Source organism: Trachypithecus francoisi, unplaced genomic scaffold (assembly GCF_009764315.1).
Source record: "Trachypithecus francoisi isolate TF-2019V2 unplaced genomic scaffold, Tfra_2.0 Lachesis_group21, whole genome shotgun sequence".
Taxonomy (NCBI): Eukaryota; Metazoa; Chordata; class Mammalia; order Primates; family Cercopithecidae; genus Trachypithecus; species Trachypithecus francoisi.
Window position 1 is genome coordinate 29496465 of NW_022681467.1, and position 14779 is coordinate 29511243.

At 47.9% G+C, this 14779-nt stretch overlaps 1 protein-coding gene across 4 annotated transcripts in view; it reads left to right on the forward strand.

Moving 5' to 3' along the window:
- The first annotated feature begins 5452 nt into the window (after positions 1-5452).
- Positions 5453-14779, forward strand: part of RALY (RALY heterogeneous nuclear ribonucleoprotein) — a 94092-nt gene continuing 84765 nt past the window's right edge. For 2 of the 4 annotated variants that reach the window (XM_033186142.1, XM_033186144.1), the window contains exon 1: positions 5453-5589. The gene's annotated coding sequence lies outside the window, so the exon portion shown is untranslated. The remainder of the gene's footprint in view (positions 5590-14779) is intronic. The other 2 variants (XM_033186143.1, XM_033186145.1) reach the window with 1 other exon arrangement.

Below are 14779 nucleotides of genomic sequence, written 5' to 3' on the forward strand. Positions count from 1 at the left end.
TGCAGACATAATTCATTTGGCTTGCACAAGGTTTTTAAAAATAGTTGAGCCAACATTTAGAAATTGGGAGATTTTATATGAAAATCCAGATTTGGGGGCTCTCTTGAAGAATCCTACATCTCAGCACCTGCATTCTAGGAACAGTATGCAACACACATCCTCCAGTTCACGACAGTGCTCTCCACTCCCTATTGCCTCATGCCTAATCTTCTTTCTAGCCCCTGTAGACACTTGAGGGTTTGCTATTGTTGTTGTTTATTTGTTTTGAGAAGGGTCTCACTCTGTTGCCTAGGCTGGAGTGCAGTGGTGTGAGCATGTCTCACTGTAGCCTTGGCCTCCTGGGCTCAAGTGATCCTCTGGCCTCAGCCTCCCAAGTAGCTGGAAGTACAGGCACGTGCTACCATGCTGGCTGTTTTTTTTTTTTTTTTTTTTTCAGACACAGGGTCTCACTATGTTGCCCAAGCTGGTCTCAAACTCCGGGGTTCAAGTAATCCTCCTGCCTCAGCCTCCCAGAATTCTGGGATTTCAGGCATGAGCCACTGTGCCCGGCATGACATTTGAGTTTTTGATCCATGCCGATGACCTGGCAGTGGGAGGCCATTGAAGATTTTTTTGTTTTGTTTTTCTGTTTTTGAGACAGAGTCTCTGTCTCTCAGGCTGGAATGCAGTGGCATGATCTCGGCTCACTGCAACCTCCACCTCCCAGGTTCAAGTGATTATTCTGCCTCAGCCTCCTGAGTAGCTGGGATTACAGATGCCCTTCACCACACCTAGTTAATTTTTATATTTTTAGTAGAGATGGGGTTTCACCATGTTGCTCAGGCTGGTCTTGAACTCCTGACCTCAAGTAATCCCCCCACTTCGGCCTCCCAAAGTGCTGGGATTACAGGCGTGAGCCACTGCGCCCAGCCCACTGAAGGGTTTTGAGCAGAGAAGGAATGATGAGAGTTGGGCAGTAAGTAATGTATTGGTTGGGGGTGACTCTGGGGCAGGTGCAGTAAAAATCTATTATTCAATCTGCCCCAGACCATGAACTCCATCTTTTGGGAAATGCATCTTTCTCTGACCATACGGTTCCGATGGGGCTGCCATCTCCCTGTACATCCCACTTCCCTATTCACAGTGATTGGTTAGAGAGTGGCACCTGGCTTAAGTTGGGCCAGTCACAGCGCCTGGTTTTCCAGCCATAGATGATTGGTACAGGGACGGGGACTTACCCATGTTGGACCAACCAAAGTTTTTCCCTAAAATTTTGTCCTTCATACCAGAAGCAGAAATCCTCAGTCTCTCTCCAGTGGAGCGGGTGAGAGTTGTGAGTGGTGAGTGCTGCTGCAGCCAGGTGCCTAGCCTTGAGGAGAAAAACTCATATACAGAGGCGAGAAGAGATAAAGGACTGGGAGGAGAGTCCTGGCAACATTCAAGCCTCTGCGCTCACCACTTCTGTGCATTTTCTGGGCCTGGTTCTCCAGCCCTCCCATCAGTTCTGGGAGCTCCCCATTCCTTCCTGATAAATTCATTTGCTGCGTCTGTTAGCCTGAGTTTATTTATGTTTCGTAATTTGCAACCGAGAACACCAGGGGCTTTGAGGCAATTCCAGGAGGGCTACTTCTCACCCCAGTCAGGGAGGAGCCAAGACAGGGTTTATCCTCAAATGCAGAGCAGGAAGGAGATAGTGCTATTCCCACTGGAAAGTGAATTATCCTGTGAGGCAGGTATCCCTTCCTGCCACTGACTTCCTCCAGAACCATTAAGTAAATATCTATGCCTTTCTGAGCCTCCATTTCCCTATCTGTAAAACAGGACCTGGGAAAGAATGGTGATTCTTTTTTTTTTTTTGAGACGGAGTCTTGCTCTGTTGCCCAGGCTGGAGTGCAGTGGCTGGATCTCAGCTCACTGCAAGCTCTGCCTCCCGGGTTTACGCCATTCTCCCGCCTCAGTCTCCCGAGTAGCTGGGACTACAGGTGCCCGCCACCTCGACCGGCTAGTTTTTTTTTTTTTTAGTAGAGACGAGGTTTCACCGTGTTAGCCAAGATGGTCTCGATCTCCTGACCTCATGATCCACCCGTCTCGGCCTCCCAAAGTGCTGGGATTACAGGCTTAAGCCACCGCGCCCGGCAAGAATGGTGATTCTTAAACTGTATTCTGTAACACCCTGGGATTTTGTGGAGGGATCACTGCTTAAGAAGGGTGACCTGTGGCTGGGGTGGGAAGGTCTAGCAGGAAGGACCCTGGGTTCCTCTCCCCTACTTCAAGCAAAGCCACCTCTTCTCCCTCATCTGTTTCATGCCTTGCCTTTCTGTGAAAGGTCTTGCGTAAGAAAGGTGGACAGCTTGAGAAGTTTGAAAACCCCTAGATGAGGTGTCTTGGAGGAACTTTCCAATTATAAATAGTTCATGATTTTATGGATTCCAAGAGAAAGCAGAGTAACTTTTCTTTTGTTTTGTTTTTGAGGCAGAGTCTCGATCTGTTACCGAGGCTGGAGTGAAGTGGTGTGATCTTGGCTCACTGCAAACTCCACCTCCCAGGTTCAAGCAATTCTCCTGCTTCAGCCTCCTGTGTAGCCCTACATTGGCCATATCACATTTCCTCATCTGTGAAATGGGGGGAAAAAACTGAACTAACCTTGTAGGATTACTAAGGGGATTAAAAATGCAGTCAAACCAAATTACATTATATTCTTCCAATCTTGACACTTTATCATTTATTATCTCCACCTGTTGAACTGTACTCATCTGTTTTAGTTAGGAAATTATGGCTGCAGGTTATAAAAATCACAACTCAAATTACTATAAAAATGTATTTGTTCATGTTAAGGTCCAGAGGTGGGTCAAGCTTCAGGAATGGCTGCACCAGTCTCTGGCTCATTTTTTTCTGTAATGTTTTCTGTCTTGCCCTCCTCCGTGTGATGGTTTTGTCTTCTGGCTGGCTTCCCTCATGATGGCTAAAAATAAAAAAAAAATCTGCTGCAACTCTAGGTAGGCATCGTACCCTATGCCACACTATCCAGAAAGCAAAAGAATGTGGCATCTTCATTCTTCACCTTTATTGGACTAACGACCCTAGGTCCTTAATAATTAGGGAGTAGGATAACATAGTAATTCAGCATGCAGGACCCAAAGTTGGACTCCATCACCAGCTGTGTGACCTTGGGAAAGTTAACCTCTTTGTGCCACAGTTTCCTCATCTGTACAATGGGGTAAGAACAATACCTACCACATAGGGGTGTTGTGGAAATTAAATACGATTGAAAAGCACTTAGCAGACTGCATGGCAATTAGTAAATTCTCACTAAGTGTTAGCTAGTGTTGCCAGCATATTTCCTTAGAAATGTCTCCCTTCTGCTGGGTGTGGAGGCTCACGCCTGTAAGGCCAAGGCAGGAGGATCACTTCAGCTCAGGAGTTCAAGACCAGCTTGGACAATATAGTGAACAGCCCAGAGTGATAGCACATGCCTGTAGTTCCAGCTACTAGGGAGGCTGAGGTGGGAGGATTGAGTTTGGGAGGTCGAGGCTGCAGTGAGTCTTGATCATGCCACTGCACTCCAGCCTGGGCAACAGAATAAGACCGTGTCTCAAAAACTGTACAAACATGGCAGGGCGTGAGGTGGCTCACGCCTGTAATCTCAGCACTTTGGGAGGCCAAGGCGGATCCCCTGAGGTCAGGAGTTAGAGCCCAGCTTGGCCAATATGGTGAAAACCCATATCCACTAAAAATACAAAAATTAGCCGGGCATGGTGTTACACGCCTGTATTCCAGCTACTTGGGAGGCTGAGGCACAAGAATCGCTTTGAACCCAGGAGGCAGAGGTTGCAGAGAGCCGAGATCGTGCCACTGCACTCCAGCCTAGGCGACAGAGTGAGACTCCATCGCAAAAAACACACAAACAATGAACAAATAAATGACAGAACAAGAAGATAAACTAGAGAACATTTTGAGACAAGGTGTTCAGGGAAGATTTCTTTTGAGGAGGTGATATTAAAGCAGAGTTTGGGGAATAACGTCCGAGGCCTTGTGCTCAGGGTTGTCAACTCTTTAATTTGATTTCTCTTCCTTTTGAAGCAGGGCAGGGAGTCATTAAACAACAGAAGGGCAATTATAACTGCTGGTATGGCAAAGCCAGGACTCTGAATTCAAATTCTGCTCCATTCTCAGGAATCCCTTCTGTTAAGCAGGTTCTGGGGAAGCGATGTGAGTCGTGAAATCACAGGTCAGAGCAGGCATCGAGAATATGGTCAGTTCTCAACTTTCAGGGAAGTCCATAGCTGAGGAATGAAGGACAACGGGGCCTCTTGTGCACTCGTTAGGAAGACTCTGGTTCACTGGAGGCTGGAACACTGATTCAAGTGAGAGATCCCGACAGGAGAAATGTGTAGGAGGGAGGACTAGCACCTGGATCAAGTTATAAAACATCTCCTGCATCTTTTTCGGACATCACCCTCAGCGCGGCCTCTTCGCCCAGTCCCAGATTAGGCAGCGAAGAGCGATCCTCACCCTAAGTGCCACGTCCCTTGAAAGCGAAAGGACCAGGAGTTTCTTCCTGCCTCGTCTCTTCCGGATCCCTCCCGCACCGCCCGCATCCTGCAGGTTTCAGCGCCATCTCCAGGCCCCGCCCACCTCAAGCACCACCCCTCAGTCCTTCCTTGGGGCACGCCTCCTTCCGGCACCCACCCAGAGTAGGCACCCCTGGGGCCCCTCCTCCCCTCCCTGCTTCCGGGCCCGCCTCCTTCAGGCCCGCTTCTATCTTCCTCCCACTCTAGGCTTCTCTTCAGCCCCGCCTCCCTCCGTCCGCGGCTCCGCTCTCTGGGCGGTTCTCCATTTAGCCCCGCCCACGGCATCTCCTTTCAAGCACTGCTCTGGCTCCCAGCTCTCCATCGCCTGCACCGCCTTCCCCGCCTGTCCGGCGACCCTCTTCCCAGGGCCTCATCACCCTCTTAGCTCCGCCCCTACTTCGGCTCCAAACCTGTGCAAGCGACTCTCTCTTCCCGCCCCAGCCCCGCCTCCCCAAGCCGCGTCTCAGTCCCTCCTCCCTTTCAGGCCCCGCCCCGGCCCCGCCTTCCTCCTGTCCCCGCCGAAGCTCTGGACCTTTCCAAAGCCAGGCTGAGAGGGTGGGGAGAGCCCATGCGCTTGAGAAGCCAGGCTGCTTCTGGGCGGGGCTGCAGACTCCTCGTGCTCGTGTCACCGTGTCCTTCCGGGGAGACAGAGAGACGGGGAGAGCCCGGGACCAGGGCCGGAGCGGCGGGCGGGGCTGAGCAGCGGGGAGCCGCTCCGGCTGCCCCCACCCCCGCGCGCCTCAGTGGTGCCGGCCGAGGGCAGGGCTCGCGGCTGCGGGGCTCGCGCCGCTGTCAGTGCGGCGGGGCGCGCGAGCGGCGCGGGCGCGGGGCAGCGGAACCCGGAGAAGCTGAGGGGGCGGTAGCGGCGGCGGAGGCGGCGGCGGCGGCGACGACGACGACGACGACGACTCCCCCCCCCGTGCGTGTGCCCAGCCTCCTCCCGCCGCAGCTGCCCTTTTCCTCCCTCCCTTACGTCCCCGAGTGCGACAGTACCGCCTCCTTCCCAGCCGCGCGGCTTCCTCCAGACCTCTCGGCGCGGGTGAGTGGGGGCTGCGGGCGTCTCCTTAGGGGTGCGGGGAGGGTGTGTGCTTTGTACCTTTCCGTTCACTCACTTCTTCAGGCAGGCCGCTGCCTATATTTAGAAACTCTTATTTCTGCCCTTCGGGGAGTTCCCGGGAGCCCGAGTAACTCTAGGCCCCCTCCGCCGCTCCTTTCTCCCACTGGGACCCGCCGCCCCGGGTCGCCGGCCCCAGCCCTCCGCGCCCGGTCCCGCTCCCGGCCGCCCTGGCGTTCCCTGCCTGCTCCTTTCCCGCGGGCCAAGTCTGGGCCAGTAGTTGGCTGGGTGGGCCCGCGCCCGCTCGGAAGTTGGAGTCTTTTGTGCTCGTGCCCCGCCCCGCCCGACGAGGGGCGGAGGGAGGGGAACGGAGGCAGCTCCGGGGAGGCCTCGGGCGGGCCCGGCCGCGGCTGCTTCCGGCTCTCCTCCCCGGGCTGGGTCTACGGGCTCCCGGAGGCGCGCAGAGCTGACCCTGCCTCGGCTCCCGCCTCTTCTGGGCTGTTCGCACGCCTTGGGCTCGGAGAGAAACAACAACGGGCCTTCGAACTGGGGCCATATCCGCGTTTTCCTCAGCCCCCTTGGCGGCCGAGCCTTAGTTTGCCTCTCGGTGACATGGGGGGAAGGGAAACCCGCCTCGCGGGGTGTTCATGGATTCAGGGAGGGAACTAATATGTGAAAGAAGTGGTTAACACCAACAGGGAGCATTTAATGAGACTTCACCCAGGAACTTCCCAAGCCTTATTTTATTTAATGCTCACAAAGGCCTTCTGGTTTATCCTCATTTACAGAAGCAGAAATCAAGGCACAGAGGGGTCAGGTAATTTTCTCCGAGTCACAGTAGCCACAGAAGTGCAAAGGAGCGGTGCCAGTACCTGTTATTTATTAATATTTCCTGGTGTGAGCATATATCATCTCTTAGTGCAGAGGGCATTTTTACCTAGCCTTGGGTCACACCATTTAATTAGGGACATAACTGGGTTTTCCCTGACTTCTGGGCCGTTGTCCACTATACTATGGATGAGATTCCATTCTGGGGTTACCATAGCTCCAAAGGAAAAGGTTTGGATGAATTCCTTGCTGGAATTGCGACAATTAGAAGTTGATGGATGCAGACTCCAGGACTCAAACACAACTCAGATTCCCGGGGGTTTTGGCTCAAGGAAGCTTTGAGATTGTAAACGGTAGGATCCACCCTTTAGTTTGTGTGTAGCGTGTTCCTCCTCCCAGACCTTGCAGGTTCTCTATGTTTAGATTTATCAGTCCTAGTTTGATGGGGGTTAGGGGGAATCGCTCAAGTCATCTGCTTTCAAACAAATATTTCTCCTATTTTCAGATAAGGCCCAGAGTGGTTAAAGTGAACTAAAATTAACTTTGGCAAATGTTCCAGTTTTTCAATGTGATCCGGTTTGAGGGAGTGTCTAAAAATCAGGCAAGGGAGTTTCTGGGCCAGGTCTTGAGGAGTCTCTTGATGTTCACATTAGTTCTTTGGAGTCTGGTAGGTCTGTGGTGCCTGGCCAGGATTCTGGATTTAGGAGTCCTATGTAGGAGTTGAAAGGGGTCTTACAGACCATCTGGTCCACCTTTTTCCATACCTGCCTTTCCCTGCTTCCCTGCTAACTGAACCTTGGAAAGGGGAAGTAAGTTGTCTGAATTCAGACTGCCTTGTCAGAGTGAGAACTGAAATTCCCAGTCTTCCTCCTAATCCAGTAATATTTTTATTTCTCCCATACCTTGCCACTTCTTAAAAGGGCATGAAACCACTTATTCAGGTCTTAAGGTCAGGAATCCTGAGTAATTGGAAATCCCAAGGAAGTTTTATAGTCCCCACCACTTTCTGTGCCTTATGGTTAGTATTAAGAGGAGGCCAGGTTTAAGCACAGGTGTACTAGTTCTCACAAGTCACCACTTCGGTTTTATGTGTTTATGGCTTATATACTTTTCCATAACCATTATGTGGTTTAATTTCTAATCCATTTCTGTGAGGGAGTTTGTAGAGCTTGATTTATGTCTCTTTTACTGTGAGGGAATGGAGACATAGCATAGCACTTGCCTTAGATGACAGAATGAGTAAGTAGTGAGGACAAAACACCTCTCTGAAGCAGAGGATTTGATTTGGCATCATAAACTGAGCCACTCATTGTGGCTCTCTGAGCCTCAGATTCCTTATATGTAAACTCTCATAGGATTGTTGTGGGGATTATTTAAAAAATGGCTGTGAAAGTGCTTTATAGTGGCAGTAGTAATAGCTAAATTTATTAAGTACTTAACGTGTGCCACCGGCCAATGGACTGAGGACTTTATGGACGATATTACTTAATTTTCAGAGCAACCTGTGAATTAAGTACTATTATTATCCCTGTTTTATAGAAGAAACAGGCTTAGAGAGGTTACATTACCTGCCTCAGGGTCATGTAACTGGTAAGTGGCCAAGGCAGTATTCAGACTGCAGACAGTATAACCTTAAAACTGGCATGCTTTTTAAAAAAAAATTGTGGTAAAATATATATAACATAAAATTAACCATTTAACCATTTCAAAGTGTACGTTATGTGACATTAAGTACATTCACATGGTTATGCAACCATCATCACTGTCCATTATCTTCCCCAACTGAAATTCTGTACCCATTAAACTAACTCCCCATTCCCTCCTCCCTCCAGCCTCCTGAAAACTATCATTCTACTTTCTATGAATTTGACTACTCTAGGAACCTCATGTAAGTGGAATCACGCAATATTTGTCCTTTTGTGACTGCAAAGCTGGCACACTTAATGTCTTCTTTAGTCTCAGCGTGCATTGTAAATGCAAAATATTAGTCCTCGCCTGCAGCAGAGATGTGGCATGCAGCTCCAGAGCAGGAACCCAGGCCTGGTTGTATCTCTGAGTAAGACCTACTTCTCTCCCCCTTAGGTTGAGCTTCCTTATCACTGAAGCCTGTTTTGAATCTCTGCTGGCTCCCTCAGTATCCGCAGAAGAGACCTTATACCCTGTGTTTTTGGAGACGGAGTCTCACTCCGTGGCCCAGGCTGGATTGCGGTGGCACGATCTTGGCTCCCTGCAACCTCAGCCTGCTGGGTTCAAGGGATTCTCTTGCCTCAGCCTCCCGAGTAGCTGGAACTACAGGCTTGCACCACCACGCCTGGGTAATTTTTGTATTTTTAATAGAGATGGGGTTTTACCATGTTAGCTAGGCTGGCTTCGAACTCCTGAATCTCAGGTGATCCCCCTGTCTTGGCCTTCCAAAGTGCTGGGATTACAGGTGTGAGCCACCACACTAAGCTATTACACCCTTAAAATAGAACCTAGATAACTTCCCAGCCTCACCTTGTTTGCAGCTGCCTTTCTGACAGTCTAGGGTTTGGGGATATGGGGCTGCAAGTATCAGGAATAACAATGCAGTGACAGCAGCTTGGATCAAAACTACTCAGGATGATTAAGTAGATCACCTTTATGAAATGTTCACTCTTTCATCCCCCTCTTTCCATAAAGACACACAGGAGGGATTAGCTTTTGGGTTCTTAGAGGATGTTTATGGATCCTCACTGCTTGCAGTTGGTTAAGATGAAGTTAGATGCTGCATATAGCCTGTCAAAATGTCCTTTGACCGTTTTTTGTGTTGGTGTATTTAGGGGAGTGGGCTTTTTATGTTTATGAAGATGGTTGGAATTTTGTCCTGATAACAACTGGGGGGTGGGAGAGGTGGTGTCTCAGAGATGGGTAATGTGTGTCTGGTCATGTCACACTCTCCTTAAAAATCTGATGGCCCCAACATTGCCTACATATTAAAGTTAAAACAAATGTGACCCATGAGGTCAATGTGTTGAATTTATTGGATAGAATCTTGTAGTTGAGGGACCTTATAGTCATTTAGACCAGCTACGTGGCTGACATTTGAGTTGGTTACTTGTTGAGACTGTCTTTCATTGGATACCTCATTTTTGGAAAGTTTTTCATTCACTGAACAATTAGTAAGCGTCTGTCAGACCTGGTACTACGCTCAGGGATTTGGGTTCGTATAGCCTAGTGGGAAAGTTAGGCAAGGAAACAGGCAGTGTGAGAAGTGTTGTGACAGAGACAGGTACCAGGAGAGCACAGAAAAATGATGCCTAACCCAGCACTGGAAGGTCAGGGAAGGCTTCTTTGGAGGAGAAGTTGGTTAAGCCTAGCCCTCAGGAGAAGAACAGACATAAGCCAGGAAAAGAAGAGATCTGGGGAGTCAGGGAGGAGGCAGAGATAAGACTGCTCTAGGTAGAAGGAACAGCAAGTTCCGAAATGGTGATAATAGGTTAAGACTTTTGGCCATTTACCATACCATTATGTACTATTCTAAGAATTTAATTTGTATTAACTTATTTCTTCCCGTAACCATCCTGAAAGTAAGTACTATTATTATTCCCATTCTGTAGTTGAAGAAACGGGCCAAGAGGGCTAAACAAATTTCTCAGGATTCTTGGGTGGAGCATAATGCTTGAGGTGGGTGGATGTGGCCAGACAGAAGACTTTCAAGGTAGGCAGAGCAGAAGCCAAGTCAGGAAAGGGCCTTCTTGCCTGTGTTGAGGAGTTTGGACTTCATCCCGAGGTGAGGGGGCCATGATTCGATGTACATTTTGGAAGGATATCTCTGGCTGCCTGTTCAGGAGTGGACTGGAGAGCTAGAGCACTGTGGGCAGAGAGACCAGTTAGGAGGTTGGCAAGAGGTGATGGTGTTTCAAATGAAGGTGGTGGGAGAGCATGTGCAAGAGTGTGTGTATTAAAAAGATGAAATTGCTGGGCCTGGTGGCTCATGTTTGTAGTCCCAGCACTTTGGGAGGCCAAAGTGGGTGGATCACCTGAGGTCAGGAGTTTGAGACTAGCCTGGCCAACGTGGTGAAACCCCGTCTCTACTAAAAATACAGAAAAAAATTAGCCGGGTGTGGTGGCAGCAACCTGTAATCCCACCTATGTGGGAAGCTAAGGCAGGAGAATCACTTAGACCTGGGAAGTGGAGGTTGCAATGAGCTGAGATCGAACCACTGCACTCCAGCCTGGGTGTGAGATTCTGTCTCAAAAAAAAAAAAAGGAAAAAAGGTGGAATTGAGTCATGAGACAAAGATTATTGGTGTGGAGGGTAAGGAAAGAATCAGGATGACATCCGGTTTCTACCTGGTGCAGTTTTGTAAATGGGTGCTGTTTACTGAGGTGGGGACACAGGAGAAGAAGGAGCACGTAAGGGAGGGGGTAGGGTTTCTTATGCAGGGTCTCCTTACATGTGCTTTTACTTACCTCTAGTTGTGGATTCCAGTTCTTTGTGTCAGGTCTGAAAGGGAGAGAGTGAGAGTATGGCACAACTGGTCATGTTCCTGGCTAAACTGGATGATGCGAACATTAGGAAGAGAGAAAATATTCAATCCTAGACATCCGGGCATGGCACAACCTGGAAACGACTTACGTTAAGCCAAGAAAAGTTTACATTTTCTCCAGGCTACGTCCTTTGGCACTGGTCTTTTCATATATTAGTGTATTCCTCTCTAAGTCGAAGCCACTTCTCTGCTTACTCTCTGCTAGGCACTGAGAAAACAAAGATAAGTAAAACTTATCCTAAGGAACTCATAATCCAGAAGGGCAGAAATCTCAGTAGCTTGGATACAGCAGTGGCCTGGGGAGAGGGTGGATGGGGCAGGGCAGGGTAGACAGGATGGAGAGGGACCCGGAAGGGTTTTTATTAGGGATAGGAGTCAGGAGACCCCACTGTGTGCGCCAGTCTTTTTCTCAGGTGGCAAGTGTCTAGGTTTATTCATCCAAATAATGACTAGATGACCCACAAGGTCTCTTCTAGCAATTACATTTTAGGATTCTAGGTGGTGGTTTAGATAATATATCTCTAGGAGAGGTATTTTCTTTCTTCCTCTCCCCCTTCTTAGTTTGGCATTGGTGAGGGGTGAATGGGGGTGGAGATAGCAAGGTTTTCACTTGAGTGTCTTGGTCTTATTCAATTTTGGCCTCATGCATAAAATGTATAGCTGGAAGGGAGAAAATGACAGCCGTTAACCTGCTTGTCCTGCAACTTCCCCCTGGATACTGTAAGGATAGTTTCAGACCTGTGCTCAGGATGCAGCTCACAGACCCTTAGGAATAGAGACAGTGTGCAGTGGAATAAATAGGAAGTCCAGTCACTAGCCTGAGCATCGTTTGGTCAATGTGTGGGCTGGACTAAGGCCCTTTTTATAGCCTTGTTTCCTCATAAAATCATCTGGGGAGTCCTTGAAATTCTGTAAAGGTCCAAAAAGTGGGGGTGGGGAGGTGGGGACAGAAAAAGTGTTGGAGGTCCCTCTCTCTCTCACTTCTCCCCTCTCTTCGAATGAATAAGTAGAAGCAGGTATCTGGCCAAGTATTAATATTTATCATCTTTTGTTTCCACAGCCTTGCCTTAATTTTCTCAGTGTTAGCGTCTTCTGTCATTTCATAATGGCTTTCATGGTAATCAATGTCCTGTACCTCCTGGGAGGAAGGAAGGAAAGATGGGATATTGTCCCTGGGCTCTAGTCTCCATCTCCAGAAGAACCATTTAAGACACCCACTGCCCCCTGTTCTTTATTCTGGGGTTGGGATAGGGGGTTGTGGCTGAATACTTGGGTTTCCTAGAGGGTACATACTTGAGTTTCCCAGGGAGTGCTCTGCTAACTAAAGTGCAAATCTGGCTATCTTCCCAACACACCAGTGAGTTTGGGGAAAACAGCCGTCCGTGGGCTTTTGATGCTTACCAAACCCATGTTGATTGTAGGTATCTAATAGTCTCTGGGATCTCTGTCTTCCTGTCTGTGAAACAAGGGAATTGGACTAGATAATCTTAAGTGATATTTCTACCTTTTTTACCTTTTTACAGTTTTGTGGAAGTGGCTTGAGAATTTCTCTCTGGAAGGAGAAAGGACTTTGCTAAAGTATTGAGAGGATCTCAGAGGGTTAAATTCTGGGTTCACAGACGATACCTTTCAGTATATAAACAGATGGATATTGCTTTTTAGAGTAGACAGCTTGCTGAAAAATTGCTTGTGAGATGAATTTATCAAATTGTATGCTGAGTTCCATTATAAACTTGGAGCTGTAGCCTCATGGGACAAACTTGGAGTCTAAGACTATAAAAAAATTACATTTAAATATGTAGCAAACTTTAAAGTCACATAATAAAGGAAAAAAAACACTTTAAGATTCTCACGCAGTGGTAGTAATGAAAAAACACTGGACCAGAAACTTGCATTTCTTGAGAGCTTTAGCTTTTGGAGTATATACCCCTACTGAGGTTACCTGCCCCTTGAAGTGCCATCTGTAGAGACTGAATAGTTCTGTTTGTCACTGCTTTATTCCAAGTAAATATTTTCTTTTAGAATGCTAGATTTAGAAGCTTAATGTTATTGGCCAGGTTTTCTTCATTCCAGAAGCATTTATCTGGTATTTAGCTGTCTCCTGTTTGTTTATTTTATTAAGGATTTTAATAAGCTTAGTTAATGGTACTGTTTACATGGTGTCTGTTGATCTCTTTGTCTAGTTTCCTTTGAAATTATTTGTGTTAGTGAAAGCAAGCCCAGCAGTAGATTTAAAAGGGTCATTTCCATAACTTCATTTATCTAGATCTGGGTTTTCTTTTGTAAGAGATATGACCACACTATACTGAGAAGCCAAATGTTTCCTTTTTTTTTGAGACAGAGTCTTGCTCTCTCACCCAAGCTGGAGTGCAGTGGTGTGATCTCGGCTTACTGCAAGCTCCTCCTCCTGGGTTCACGCCATTCTCCTGCCTTAGCCTCCCGAGTAGCTGGGACTGTAGGCGCCCACCACCACGCCTGGCTAATTTTTTGTGTTTTTAGTAGAGACGGGGTTTCACAGTGTTTGCCAGGATGGTCTCGATCTCCTGACCTCGTGATCTGCCCGCCTGTGCCTCCCAAGGTCGTTGGGATTACAGGTATGAGCCACCGCGCCCGGCCATGTTATTTCCTTTTTATCCAGAACATTAATTTAAGGCTTTGGAATTTTGTTCTTGCGGATACCTGTAAGGTGGTACTGAGGAATGGTGTTGCTGCCAGTGTAATAATGAGGGCTGTGCGTGACTCAGTTGAACACAAGAATAACTTCTCGGCCAGGCGTGGTGTCTCAAGCCTGTAATCCCGGCACTTTGGGAGGCCGAGACGGGCGGATCACGAGGTCAGGAGATCGAGACCATCCTGGCTAACATGGTGAAACCCCGTCTCTACTAAAAATACAAAAAACTAGCCGGGTGAGGTGGCGGGTGCCTGTAGTCCCAGCTACTCAGGAGGCTGAGGCAGGAGAATGGCGTAAACCCGGGAGGCGGAGCTTGCAGTGAGCTGAGATCCGGCCACTGCATTCCAGCCTGGGCGACAGAGCAAGACTCCGTCTCAAAAAAAAAAAGAATAACTTCTCTTCAGACTTTTAAAGATTCACCCTAAATTGATTCTTACACCAATTAAAGTCAACCCTTCCTAAAATTAGGGTTCAGAGGAAGTTAGTTGTTGTGGCATGATTATTTATGCTTGGGAGTCCAACAGCCTTCCATCCCTAATCTCAACCATTCGTTCCAGGAATTTGGAGTACCTCCTATGTGTTCTCCTTGTGGAGAACATAAAAAGCAACAAGACATAATTCCTGTCCACAAATTACTTTGAATCTTGAGAGGAAGACAGAGAAGTAATTCAAATCCAGCCTGCTGCCCTGGCTTGTATATTTGGATTGAGAGTTCAAATGGAAAATAACATAATTGATGACTACGTCAGTAGACAAGGAGACCAGTTTGATAATCTGACTTCCAGTGTGTAGACTTTTTTTTTTTTTTTTTTTTTTTGGCATTCCCTTCTCTCCCTTCTGTTTTTTACAGATATTTATCCTCTGCTGCTAAGGTGTCCAACACCCAGTGTGTAAAGTCAGGAATGTTAGAATAGGGGACAACATTGCCCTTCAGGTTTGGGGGGCCAGATACCTGCATCTGGACACCCAAACAGTTCTCTGGCTGGCTTCAAGAAGATTTGGTATTGTTTTGCTTCTTATGAAGAAATGAAGAAAATTAAGTTTCATACTGAATTATTTTAAGTTTTATTACACTCTATTTTGAAATAAAATTGCTCTGTTTTGTATGCAAGTGGAATTATCTGAGGTGTGGTTTCTGGCATTCGATCAGTCTGTGGTTTAATAA